This window comes from Myotis myotis, unplaced genomic scaffold (genome assembly GCF_014108235.1).
Source record: "Myotis myotis isolate mMyoMyo1 unplaced genomic scaffold, mMyoMyo1.p scaffold_m19_p_10, whole genome shotgun sequence".
Classification (NCBI taxonomy): Eukaryota; Metazoa; Chordata; class Mammalia; order Chiroptera; family Vespertilionidae; genus Myotis; species Myotis myotis.
Window position 1 is genome coordinate 49,092,260 of NW_023416314.1, and position 13,623 is coordinate 49,105,882.

General features: G+C 43.6%; 1 protein-coding gene across 15 annotated transcripts in view; it reads left to right on the forward strand.

The window, feature by feature from the left end:
- The window catches only part of TEAD1 (TEA domain transcription factor 1), a 271,877-nt gene that overhangs the window by 35,425 nt on the left and 222,829 nt on the right, over positions 1 to 13,623 (forward strand). The window contains exon 2 of one of the 15 annotated variants that reach the window (XM_036325426.1): positions 1,340 to 1,494. The exons of the other annotated variants lie outside the window; for them this stretch is intronic. The gene's annotated coding sequence lies outside the window, so the exon portion shown is untranslated. The remainder of the gene's footprint in view (positions 1 to 1,339; positions 1,495 to 13,623) is intronic. 15 annotated transcript variants of the gene reach the window in all.

Below are 13,623 nucleotides of genomic sequence, written 5' to 3' on the forward strand. Positions count from 1 at the left end.
GAATTCACATTTCTTCATTCTTGTAATTTCCATTTTTGAGAACCAGCAGGTCTTCTGTATCTTCTCACATTTTCCTAGGCCCACCCAGAGCATTTACCCTGTTCTTCAGAATTTGAGAATTCTACCATGTTTTAATCTAACATGAAAAATGCTCTGATGACAAACCCGGACAACCCAAATGAGGAAACAAAGAAACAACCTCCAAATGAAAGAACTAGCGAATTCTCCAGAAGAAGAGATAAATGAAGCGGTGATAAGAAATTTATCTGAAAAATGCTCTCATGACTTCCAAGGCCTTGCTGCACCATCCTCTCTGAACCTAACTGGTGTCATTGTAGAATGATGCAGTCCGGGGAAGAACCCGGCGCTCACCCTGCTTAGGGCAGGCTCCAAGCCTGCATACTCATGCCCTGGCGATCCCTCTCCATAGAAGTGTGGACATGGCAGTTGTCAGCATTTAGCTGGCATTTGTATGTGTGTATTCAGGCGAACATGAGAAAGACCCGTTGAAACACTGGACACACACAGAAGTGAAGAAAATTTTACCTACTTTTTTTTTTTTCATTTGTTCTTTTTATTTATTTATTTATTGTCTACTTTGATTTTTTTTTTTAGTTTTATTGCTTAAAGTATTACAAAGGGTATTACATATGTCTCCTTTTTTCCCCCACCCTTGACAATCCCTTGGCCTCCCTTACCCCCCAGTGTTATGTCCATTGGTTATGCTTATATGCATGCATATAAGTCCTTCAGTTGATCTCTTACCCCCCTCCCCTTTTGCCCCCCTCCCCTCACCGGGCCTTCCCATTGCAGTTTGACAGTCTGTTTGAGGCAGCTCTGCCTCTGTATCTATTTTTGTTCATGAGTTTATAATGGTCTTTATTATCCATGAATGAGTGAGATCATGTGGTATTTTTCCTTCATTGACTGGCTTATTTCACTTAGCATAATGCTCTCCAGTTCCATCCATGCTGTTGCAAATGGTAAGAGTTCCTTCTTTTTTACAGCAGCATAGTGTTCCATCGTGTGGATGTACCACAGTTTTCTAATCCATTCATCTACTGATGGGCACTTAGGCTGTTTCCAGATCTTAGCTGAAAATTTTATCTTCTATTATGAAGATGATGACAGTGAAAATTACCAAGATGTTGGTTTGTCTACCAGATATTACCAGAAGCTGTGTCTTGTATATACAAAACCTGCTTATCGAACAGATAACCTTCAGAATGGTGCTATACATGTAACACACAATGTGTACATTATACTAAGATGTTTTACTCTTATGGGTTATCTGTGGTGGTGTGGATAGTAATTCTTAGTTTACTTTTTCATACTACAGGTTGTTGACCATTCAAGAAAAGGTTGAGCTATAAATATTTCATATGAGGTGATAGATCACTTTCCTACATCGGCTGGCAAAGGAAACTCCCTTATCTGAATCCCTCACATATAGTCTGATGGCCCTCACGTGTGTATCTTGCTGAAACTTTTAAAGTAAGTTGAATGATCACCATTAGGCAATGCTGGCTTGTTCTCACCATGCTTATTTACAGGGGCTGGTAGAGTGTGAGTGATGAAATTGAAACTTAGTTTGAACTTAATGTGGGAAACAAAATAAATTGGACTCTTGAAATTTTGCGTAAATATCTGTCACAGCCTGGTACTAAGTCTGAGGATTTTTAGAATTGACCTCATTGAATGTTGAATTATGTTCTAAGATACATTTTAACAGTGTTTTTCTCCAGAAATAAAAGCTTAAACTGACTGGCGAAACCACTCTTCAATTCTCTCTGAATTGAACATTTCCTAATAAGAAATGTTACCTATCTTTACAATTTTCCTACTGTCCTACCTTCAGGTGTCTGGATTAGTTTTATCGAGTAGATTCCCCAGGCTGAAAGTAAAAGGTTAAATACTTGTAGGTACCATTTGCAACTACATATGAATCAGGACTTTCTGTATGTAGTAGTTAAAAGAGAAATGTATTAAATGCTTCACTGAGATTTAAAATTATGTTCATGAGGACAGTCTTGTTATACTTATAAGAAGATACTATAACTCAAATAATTAAGTTCTAATGGCACTTTTAATGTGTTTTATATATTGGGGTTACGAGTATAGATAAGGTTTCCTCGGACGGAGGCTGGTTTTCCTGTGTAAAGAGATTTCTAAAGCTGACAGTGGAGCTCCAGGCTGCAGCCTGCTGTGGTCGAACTGGGCACTTGCCATTGCTCTCCTTTCCTTCCTGGTTCCTTCTGGGACTCTCAGGATCCTGTGGTGTGGCTGGATCAGATGGTGAACCCCGATGCCTGTGTCCTGAAGTTTGTGAACACTCCAAGCTTGAGTGGGAGGCTCAGCCTGGCAGACCCCATCAGAGGACGGGTGGTCACTGTTGAATCCCCTCACACTCTCCATGGGGCCCTCTGTTCCTGGAGAAGAGGGTGTCAGTCCCATTTTGCACTGATGGGAAAACAGCTGAAAAAAAAAGGGGCGTGTGATTGGCCCAAGGTCATCTCTTGACCTTGAACCCAGCACTATCTTCACCTTGCGATGTTATCCTTGTAGATCTCAGTTGCTGTGCCTAGGAGGAGAGTGTTGTAAACCAAATTGTTGGCTAGTTGGAGATTTTCCAGATGACTTAAGGGAAAGAAATAACAACATTTGCCGCACTTCCCCCCCCCCCCCGCCCCCTTTTTCTTTTAGCAGAAGCATAGAGCCAGCAGAAGACTTGTTTACTTTTGGTGCTGTACTTGTATGACTAGATGTTTGTCTCACTTGCTGTGGGGGAAAGCAGTTGATGTGTTCTTTTGAAAGAACTGGACCCGAGACCTAGGATCACCCTTGCACTCCTCACACTTCTTGCATTTGGTGGCTGGCCAGTTGCCTGCTTCTGTGTGTCAAAAACAAAAGCCCTCCACCAAGGACGTGATAGGGCTATCTGTAAGCCATTTTAAGGCACATGACCAGATGTAAGGATGGCACTTGAAGTAGCTTCACAAACTCTGTGCACCAGAACTTAACCACTTCACTCCCAGGCGACCTGCTCAACCTTAGCTACGTTACTCATCATGTATTCGCAGTTCTACTCTGCTTACTTTCTGCTTATCACGGCATAAACAGCTGGAGAGGGCCATTTATGGCTCTAAATAGAGAGGTGGCATCTGCTAGAGAGGAGAGGAGGTGATAGCTGATGATGTGGGGAGAAATAAACACGAGAGTAGTTACATTTAAAAAGTATATTAAACTGGGGTCCTTCAGCCCACTTGCCCTGTTGTTTCGAGTGGTCCACACCGTTGTCTAGCACAGTGGGGTGCTGGGTGCGCATAATATGACTGTGATTTTTAAGTAGCACCCTGCTTCTGTCTGGTGAGCTCTGTGTAAAAAGACAGGGAAGAACTGTGGAAATAGCCTTCAGAAGTGAAACAAACATTTTGATGCTCCTGGTGCTGATCAGTATTCATACTGAAAGAATATGAACAAAGAACAGTTTTTCCCTAAGGGTACTGGTAACATGAAATCTTATGCTACACTGATTAGTGGCAGTGGGTTTTATTTTAAAGAACTTTCTTTTCTATTGCTAAAATATGTGCTCTTGGCCCTCGCTCTGATCTTGCGGTTTCCAAAGTCCCTTAGAGGACAAGGATGATGAGTGAGGATATACATCTCAGCTCCAGCGGCTGCTCCTCTGCAGGGGTCTGTCTTGCAGAAGCTACAGGCTCTGAATGTTGACAAGGGTCCTATGTGTGTCCTGTGTGCTTTGTGCTCTGAGTCCAGTGCTAAGGACCTCTCTGTGGAATAGTTGTCTTCACCTGAGGCCTGTGTAATTATTCATCCCCTAGTGCAGCCCAGAGTTGACCCGGTTAGGCTCTTGAACCCTGGACAAGTGTAATAAAACTTTGCCTGTTTTCCTTAAAGAGGCAGAATTGGTGAGGTGAGTATGGATGAGTTCCAAGGGCAGTTTTGTGAGTCAGAGACTTTATCTTGCTGAAGGCGTTAACTCCTTTGATCCAAAACACCCTTGATTGAGTTGAGGGTAGGGGGCAAATTTTACACACTACTGGCAGGAGTCTAAATTGTATAGCTTTTTTGGAGGGCCTTTCTTTAAATATAGTTTTCATTGATTTCAGAGAGGGAGGGGAGAGGGAGGGAGAGAGAGAGAAACATGAATGATGAGAGAGATCGGCTGCCTCCTGCATGCACCCTACTGGGGATTGAGCCTGTAACCTGGGCATGTGCCCTTGCCCAGAATGGAATGTGGGACCCTTCAGTCCACAGGACAATGCTCTATCCATTGAGCCAAACCAGCTAGAGCTGGAGGGCCTTTTGACAATAGGAATTTGAAATGTTCAGTGTGTGGTACTCTATGACCTGGTGGCTCTACTTCGTGTAATTTATCCTAAGGGAAGAACAGTATCAATATGTACAAGGATGTTCCTCACCATATTCCTTAGTGTAGTGACAAACGGGGACTTTAAAACATTCATCAATAAAGGAATAGTTAAATAAAATTTAGTAAAACCGTATAGTGAATGTTATATAAACCAGAGGTTGCCAACCGGTGGTCTTAAAGGTTGGCGACTGCTGATATAAACAGTTGTTGAAAGTGATGAGGTCAACTTCTGTTTTGTTACGGAAAGATGGCAAAGAAATTACGTGAGAAAGTTAGATTATAGATCAGTATGTATAGTATGATTCTATTTTCAATATACATGTATATAGAAGGAGTATGTATTATAATTTTATGTGTATTAATTTTGAGGTGAGAATATATATAAAATGCTAATAGTGATCACTTATTTAGGATTTAGGATTATGTAAGGACTCTCCTTTTCTACCTCATACATTTCTATATTGCTTGAGCTGTTTATAAAGAGATGACCATAAAAATTAATTTTTAGCCAACAGGTAGAGATGGTTAGGCCATGTCAGAAGGTGGAAGGAAGAAATAAGTAGTAGCATGTGCAGGATTAGTGATCAGAAACAACAGAAGTCCTGAGTAGAACAGGAGTTGGAAGAGATTGGCCTCGTTTTGAAGTAATATTTTGTTCATTTGATCCAGATTTGTCTAAAGCCACCTCACTAGTCACCAGGGACCCCCTAAGACCAAACCCTGGGCTTTCCCAGCTCAGCTTCTCTCTACCCTCTGGGATACTGCATACCATGAACCTCTCAGGAACCAACTTGACCAGCGGTTCTCAACCTGTGGGTTGCGACCCCTTTGGCGGTCGAATGACCCTTTCACAGGGGTTGCCTAAGACCATCCTGCATATCAGATATTTACATTACGATTCATAACAGTAGCAACATTACAGTTATGAAGTAGCAACAAAAATAATTTTATGGTTGGGTCACAACATAAATGAGGAACTGTATTTAAAGGGCCAGGAGGTTGAGAACCACTGAACTAGACCCTTAGCTCAGGGGTCTTGGCTGGTAGGGCTGAGGTCTAAAGGCTAGGCCCACTTTAGTCCTTTAGTGTCCTTTCCCCCACCTCAGGGTGTGTGTTTGTGTGATGCAGATTCCCATCTCCCTTTTTGTCCCCTAAAGATTGTAAACAGGTCCTTTATCTTCTCAGGTTTTACTGAGAATGACTGCAAGGAAACAGATAAGGAAGTAAAGGTTACAAAGGTAAAGTAGCAGAGACAGCAAGATAACAAATTAATAGTAACAATGGAGCAAATTTGGGGTCCTTCACAAGATTCCGCTCCTCCTACAAAGTCGCTCCTCCTACAAAGTCATTGTCTGATTGCTGCAACAAGTTCCTTAAACTCATCTATCATTCTCCAGGGATGAATGTGCCAAACCTGCCTCTCCTCTCAGCTCCCCTTCTCCAGGTCCCCTCACTTCTTTTTCCATCAGGGTCCCAGAGCCCAGAGCTAGGGCTACACATGTAATTAAGGTACTCTGGGCTAAAAGTGGAGGGTCCATTTTCAGGTCCACTTGGGCAATTCACATCTTTTGAGGGACATTGTGTAATAGCCCTATATAGGTTCAGTCTTCTTAAATTATTTCTTCATGCAATTTCCCTTAAAAATCTTCCACCTCCTACTTACATATCTGCTCATCCATTTTTTCTTTCACTGGCCCATCCATCCATCCATCCATCCATCCATCCATCCAATAACATCAGCTCCTTATTGGAGCAAATTGCTCTTTTAGCCCTTAGATATAAACATGTCAAGGTGCGCTCAGTTCTCATTCTACCATTCTGACCATTCGCCTCTGGACCCCTTCATTGCTGGCTCAGCTTCCTCCTACGAGGCCTGGTCACTTTTTCAGTTGATGCTTAGATGTGATGACTCCCATCCCAGCTCCCTACTTAGTTGCATTGTGGCCTTGGGCAAGTTACCCGAACTCTGTGTCACTGTCCTCATGTGGTAAAATGGGAATAATAATATAATTACCTTAAAGGTTGTTTTGAAGATGAAATTAAATAATGCATGTAAAGTACTTGGCACATTGGCTAGACTATATTAAGTGCTAAAATGCTACCACCACCACAACCATTATATTAAGGTTTCTGCCCCTGGGAAATATATTAAGCCTGTGGGAGGTACAGTGGGGCCTTGACTGGAGTTTAGAGTTTAATTCGTTCCGAGACCGAGCTCGTTAAGGAGCTCGTTAACTCAAATTACTCTGTCAACTCAATGCAAAAAATCCCCGGAGAGACAGCTGGTATCTCAAAAAACCCGTTAGTCGGGACACTCGTAAGTCAAGGCCCCACTGTACTAGGAAAAAAGTACAATGAGAAGCCAGGTTTTTATCTGGATGAGAATAAGTCAAATCCAGTATGGTTGGGGTTGATTATCAATCATCAGAGGGCAATTTTGAATTGACAACAATCAAGGGGTACCATCTGGGAAGACAGTAATGGGGAGTGCAGGGAGGAAGTGAGTCTTAAGTTGTACTTGGGTCTGAATGGACAAGGAAAACCATTAAGCTTGGACCTAAACTGAATTGGGAAGGTCTTTGGCCTTCTGTCTAGTTGGAGGCTTCTCAAGTTGGGGGCCAGATAGGGCAGGTCTTTGAGTGATATCATTTATAACATTGATGAGAGAAAAAAATTGACTCCCACTGGGGCCACTGTCTGTGTGGAGTTGACATGTTCTCCCCATGTCAACATGGGCTTTCTCTGGGTACCTCAGCTTCCTCCCACATCCCAAAGATGTGCATGTCAGATATATTGGTCTGTCAAGGGGAGGATGGGATGGTTGCATTCCTCTCACTTGCTCCTGGGGATGCTGTTTCTGGACGCTGCAGTAGACAAGCCCCCACACTGGGGAGCCCAGGGCGCCCATGGTGAATGTGAGCAGGGCTCCTAGGGACAGGACCTGCCATGCAGGGTCTTCGCCAGAAAGGCTGGGCTCTAGGAGTCTGCATAATTTGGATTCTATGTAGGGTTGTCAGGTAAAATACAGGATGCCCAGTAAAATTTGAATATCAGAAAAATAATCAGTACTTTTTTTTTAGTATAAGTCTACTCCCTAACTTGAATTTTAGAGAAGCAATATTTGGGACAAACATATTACAAAATTATTCCTTGTTTATGTGACATTCGAATGTAACTGGGCATCTTGTATTTTTATTTACTAAATCTGGCAACCCCAACTCTAGGGGTTCCTGGATTAACTGAGGTGGTGAGGAAGATGGGAAAAAGGAGGGCACGGATAATCTTAGATCATCTTTAAAAAAGAAAATAAAATCGCCCTAGCTGGTTTGCTCAGTGGTTAGAGCATCGACCCATGGACTGAAGTGTATCAGGTTCGATTCCAGGTCAAGGGCATATACCTCGGTCACAGGCTCCATCCCCGGCTCCAGTTGGGGAGCGTGCGGGAGACAGCCAATCCATGCGTCTCTCTCACATCAATGTTTCTCTCTCTCTCTTCCCCTCCTTTCCCCTCTCTCTAAAAATCAGTGGAAAAAATATCCTCGGGTGAGGATTAACAACAACAAAAAGTCTTGACAAAGGAATATTGTGCTCACTTCCTAGTTCGCCCCACCCACCCTCCTTCCAAAACTGAGACTTTCCACTAAGAAACTTCACAAAGAGGTCATAGCCTAGTGGCTTCCCGTCCTGCTCTGGCTCTGCCTGTCAGCTTCCCGCTGAGGGCTGAAAGGAGCTGTAGCGAATGCTTTCTGCTCTGCCCTCATTTTCTGTTGCATTGGAGCCACAGGACAAGCAGAATCACTGGACCCCCAATCCAGCCTCTTTTTCTCTCTCAGAAAAGGGGCATGTGCTGCTGAATCCAAGACACAAACGATTGATCAGGATAGTGACCATTCGTATTTTCCTCCTGGACTTTACGTTTTGTCAATGTCTTATTTCTAGCAATGTTGTGTGTGGTGTGTGTGTGTTTTGTTTTTTAATCCTCACCCAAGGATATGTTTTTGAGTATTTTTAGAGAGAGAAGAAGGGAGAGAAACATCTATCCCATACATGCCCCGACTGTGGATGGAACCTCCACCTAGGTATGTGCCCTAACTGGAAATCAAATCCTCAACCTTTTGGTGTACATACAGGATGATGCTCCAACCAACCGAGTCACCTGGCCAGGCACTAGCAGTGCTTTTTTTTTTTAATAATATATATTTTTATTGATTTCAGAGAGGAAGGGAAAGGGAGAGAGAGGTATAAACATCAATGATGAGAGAGAATCACCAATCGGCTGCCTCCTGCATGCCCCCTACTGGGGATCGAGCCCACATCCGGGGCATGTGCCCTTGACCAGAATCGAACCTGGGACCCTTCAGTCCGTAGGCCAATGCTCTATCCACTGAGCTGAACCAACCAGGGCTAGCAGTGCTTTTAAGTTAGGGATATGCACACTTTTTCTGTAAAAGACCAGAGACTAGATATTTTTGCAGACCTGGTCGTCTTGGTCACCTCTACTTATCTCTGCTGGTATGAAAGCAGCCACAGACAATAGACAAGATGCCAGTCGACAGGCATCGCTGTATTCCAATAACATTTTCTTTATGGACACTGAAGTGTGAATGCTATGTAATTTATATCCCTTTGATTATTTTCAACCATTTAAACATCTACAAGCCATTCTTAGCTCGCAGGCCATACAAAAGCAGATGGCAGGCCAGGTTTGGCCTGGAAGCTAGTTTGTCAACCCTGTTTGGAGTCAGCAGCAGAGAACACTAGAGCTTGGCTCTCAGTTCCCCACTTGGGCTGCATGGCTTCTTCCCCTGAGATCACAGCTTCTGCCACTACCAACTGAGCAACTGTGCTGGGATCTTAAGTATGGGTTTTTTGCCTTTCAGCTTCTTTCAATGCAGCTACAAACCCACATCCCATAAGTTCTCGTGTGAATTTGTACGTCTGCCTTAGAGAACGAGCCATTAACAGTCAAAAGTGTGGCCGCAGAGTCTTACAATGAACGTAGTTTATACTGATCATAGGCTACAATATCGGGAGTAATTTTAGCCTAATACATAAGTAAGCAGCAGAACTGAATGTGGGACAATTATATGTCTGTGTTATAACGCTGCCTTCTACACACAGCTCTGTGTGTGTGTGTGTGTGTGTGTGTGTGTGTGTGTGTGTGTGTGTGACTGTGTTTCTAAATGGAAAGATCAGATTAGGTTTGACTTTCTGTCACCAGATGGGGTCTAGCTGCACCTGAAACATGGGAGAGGAGGCAGGGCCTTTCATTCCTGTGGGTCCTGACTGATGGAGGTTTTGCGTTTTATGGATATAAGATCTGCTGGGCGAGGTGGACAATGGAATTACACTTCCCACAGAAATCACTCCTGGACTGAGAATCAGGTTTGCACGTGTGCCCTGTAGCATTCCTTCTTGCCGAACACTGGGAGATGGGTGGTTATTAGGTTATGTCAAAGTGGTGTTTGCCTTAATACACGATCCTCCTGCAGTAACCCAATAATGGAAGGTGGAAGGAGGGAGGGAAAGGAGGTGGTGACCTGCACATTTCTGAAAGCTGGAAGCATCTGGAAGCTAAGGGGCTTCGTATGGTATCAACAGCGAGCAGTTGGAGTTCTGTTCCCCATTTCTCACCCCAGTTCCATGACACATTTGAATCTACTACCCTGGGACCTGGTACAAGGATAGCCTTGTGGTCAAAAGAACAGCATCTAGGCTCAGACTTCCTGGCTCCCAGCTCATGCTTCCAGCTCTTTGCCTTTGGGAAAATTACTTAACCTTGCTGTTTACTGAACTGGACAATAGGGTATTAACAGGAGTGTCTACCTTATAGGGCTGTTGTACAAGTTAAATGAGTTAATGAATATAAGTGCTTAGAACCCTGACTGACTCAGATGCACCTTGACTGAGATAGAGGAGGAAGAAGTGGTTTTCTTGTGAGGTAGGGTAAGTAAAGGAAGCTCAGATAATAATAGCTCAAAATAAGCTCATAACCTCACCCCTCCTCCCACTGTCTCTCAGACAGAGATGTGTGAACATCTCTGGGGAAGGTCATGGCTGGTCTTCGTGAATAGTGGTTCAAGGACAGTGCTTGGCCCAGACATGACTTAAGGCTCACATGCTAGACCTGTCATTGGCTGTGGGACGATCTTCAGCAGGTTCTTCACTTCTCAGAGCATGAAGTAGAAATAAGCGGTCACCCCACATCCCTTTCACATGACTGTCTTGAAAGAAGACAGTTAAAGTGAAAGTGCTTTCTAAGTATGAACAGTTTGATTTCATGGAAGGGTATTATTTCTGAACCCAATTCCTTCCCTTTTTTAAAAAAATTACACTCTTGTCTCATCCCTGTAAGTCTCAAGTACAGTTCAAGACCAATCTATAGTCAGATGGATTTTTGCATTTGTTTTATAGCGATCCTTTTTTTAAAGAGAAGTTTCATTAAATTTTAATAGCCTCCATCCTAATGTAACCTTAAGTATCTTCCTCTACCCTCATTTGGGCTGAATCGTACAAATTTTACTTCCATGTGCTTTACATGCGTCATATTCAATTAAGGGCAGTTTCCTATCTTTAAGAATTTGCAAACTTTGTTCTGGGGTGTTCTTGGGGGTCCGAGGGTCTTCTGAACAACCACTTCTAGGTCATGGTTGCTTTCTGGGACTCCTAGGTCTTAGAGACCATTGCTTTGGTAGTGAAATTTCCAGGAATCAGGACAAGGTTCACTGTCCTGGCCTGGGTCATCCTAGTCCAGTGATGGCGAACCTTTTGAGCTCGGCGTGTCAGCATTTTGAAAAACCCTAACTTAACTCTGGTGCCATGTCACATATAGAAATTTTTTGATATTTGCAACCATAGTAAAACAAAGATATTTTTGGGTGATATTTATTTTATATATTTAAATGCTATTTAACAAAGAAAAATCAACCAAAAAAAGTGAGTTCGCGTGTCACCTCTGACACTCGTGTCATAGGTTTGCCATCACTGTCTAGTCCCTTCTCAGGGCCTGTCCACAAGCAGCAGCCCCTGTTCCACCCAGGCAGAGTAAAACAGCAGTTTGGGGAGATGAAGGTGCCTGGAAGGGGGATGGGGTCTTCGTGCCCAGGAGAGGAGGGACTGTGATGGCATGTCCTTGTGCCGCCGTGAGAGGGAAGGAGAGTACCTCCGAATATCACTCACGTTGATGTGGGTAAGATGTACGGTGCTGTCCCCTGAGCTCCCTGAGAGGGAGATGCTGCTGCTGACTCGGCCTCAGGCCTTGTTTCATGCAGGCAGCAGCAGTCCCTGGCCCTCCTGTGCACACCTCACCCCCTTCTATGCTGTGCCACTTGCTAATTCCAGATTAAGCACCTCTCCACCTCATCCCCTTCCACTTTTTTGGTCAAAAGTCCAGGCTAGGGACAAGGATCGTTTTGCATTGAAAAGGACAGGCAGTGCTGAGATAAATCTTGGTGACCTTTTCAGAATTTAATCTGGGAGAAGTCCTGGGTGGGTGGGCTGGGGGTAATGGTTTAAACAGCAAAAAGCTTGACCAGCTGTACCGTCTTGAGTGCTGAGCTCTGAGATTTGGAAACTGTGCTTTGGGCAGTAAATAGTGAGGACATAGCCACCCAACAGGGGAGGGCAGGGCAGGAGGAACATGCCAGATAGCAGTCTAGAATGAAAATTCAAATGCTTCCCACTTTGCAAGCCAGGGTGTGTTGGTGGCTGGAACAGTCTGTGGTTTCCCTAATCTGTAAACTTTGTAAGGCATGACTGAGTCTTTGCATCCCCAGAGCCTATTTTCTCCATCAATAATTACTGAAGTGATTTGAATTATAGATTTCTTAGCTTTTGACTGGAAAGGATCTTTGAAATCTAACTTCCTCCTTTTGCAGGGGCCCAGGCAGGCTAAGTGACCTTCCAGGTCTCAGCCAGTAATTGGCCTAGGTGGAGCGCCATCCCCTGCCTCTCCGCTCCGCGAGGGGCATTTCTCATCATATCATGTTGCTCTTCTAATTAAATCGTGGATAATGTCTATGACATGCTTAATTTCTAATTAGATGACTTTATGGATCAATTTGCATTTAATGTTAAATCTAATGTGGAAATCATTAAAAAGTTAGATCCCTGGGGAGAGGAATAGGTACTTACTCCCTGCCTATTAAAAATAACAAGTATATGCCCTGTGTTAATACACGAACCTTTTTATGTGGAATGGGAAAATATTAGTAGAGAATGCAGAACCTATAGGAAGTCTGTGTGCTTGTGAATTGGGGAAATGTCTGGTGTTCAGATCAGGTTTTACAGTGCTTGTAGTTACTATTGCAACAGGTATCACTTACTGCGGTTTTACAGTGCGCCAGCCCTGTGGTAAGTCCTTTAAGGTTATTGTTTTATTTAATCCTCAGAATAACTCTATGAGGTGAGTATTATTATCTCCACTTATAGATAAGGAAACTAAGGCTGGGGAGATGAAGATCTTGTGTGAGCAAGTGGTGAAGGCAGGATGTGATTCCAGGCCAATTTGATTTCAAAGTTGACTCTGGACTAGACTGTTAGGTGCTCCCATGGGTGCTCAATAATTCTAACCAGTAAACTCTACAGTGGTCTGAGTGTTACATCTGTTGGATTCTAAAGTGTTTGCAGCTGACACTAATTTGGGGCAGCACCATTATTTTAAGGAGGAGAAATGGGCCCTGAGGTGACCAGCTGAGACTCTCTCACAGAGTCCAAAGGTGAAAGGGTCAGTTCCTCAGCAGTGTGACTCCCTGTCCACGACTTGTCTGAGGTTGGCCGGTGCCTCCTCTAGGAAGCCACTCAACATGGTGTTTTTGTTTTTTGTTTTGTTTTGTTTTTTGTTTTGTTTTTTGTTTTGTTTTGCGTGTGTGTTTTCTTTGGACCATGTATCCTTTAAGGGACGTGATTTTAGACGTATATTTCTTTTATTCGTTTTATTTTTTATGTTTGACTGACAGCATGAAAACCAGTTGGCCCTAGTTGCTAGTAACTGGGAAAACCTGTTAGTCCTAGTTGTCAGTTACTAGTCCACTGGATGTGGTTGTGGTTTTCCTTAAAGACACGGGTGTGAGGCACTGGGCCCGGTGCAGGTGCGCACTCAGCAAGGAAGCTCCCGCTTCTCCTTCCCTTCTGTAAGAACAGCGTCCATTTCTCGACGGGATCACTGGATCCAGGAGCACTTACATTTTTCTGGCTCTTGCTAGTGTTTTACTATTTATTTAGTATACCACTGT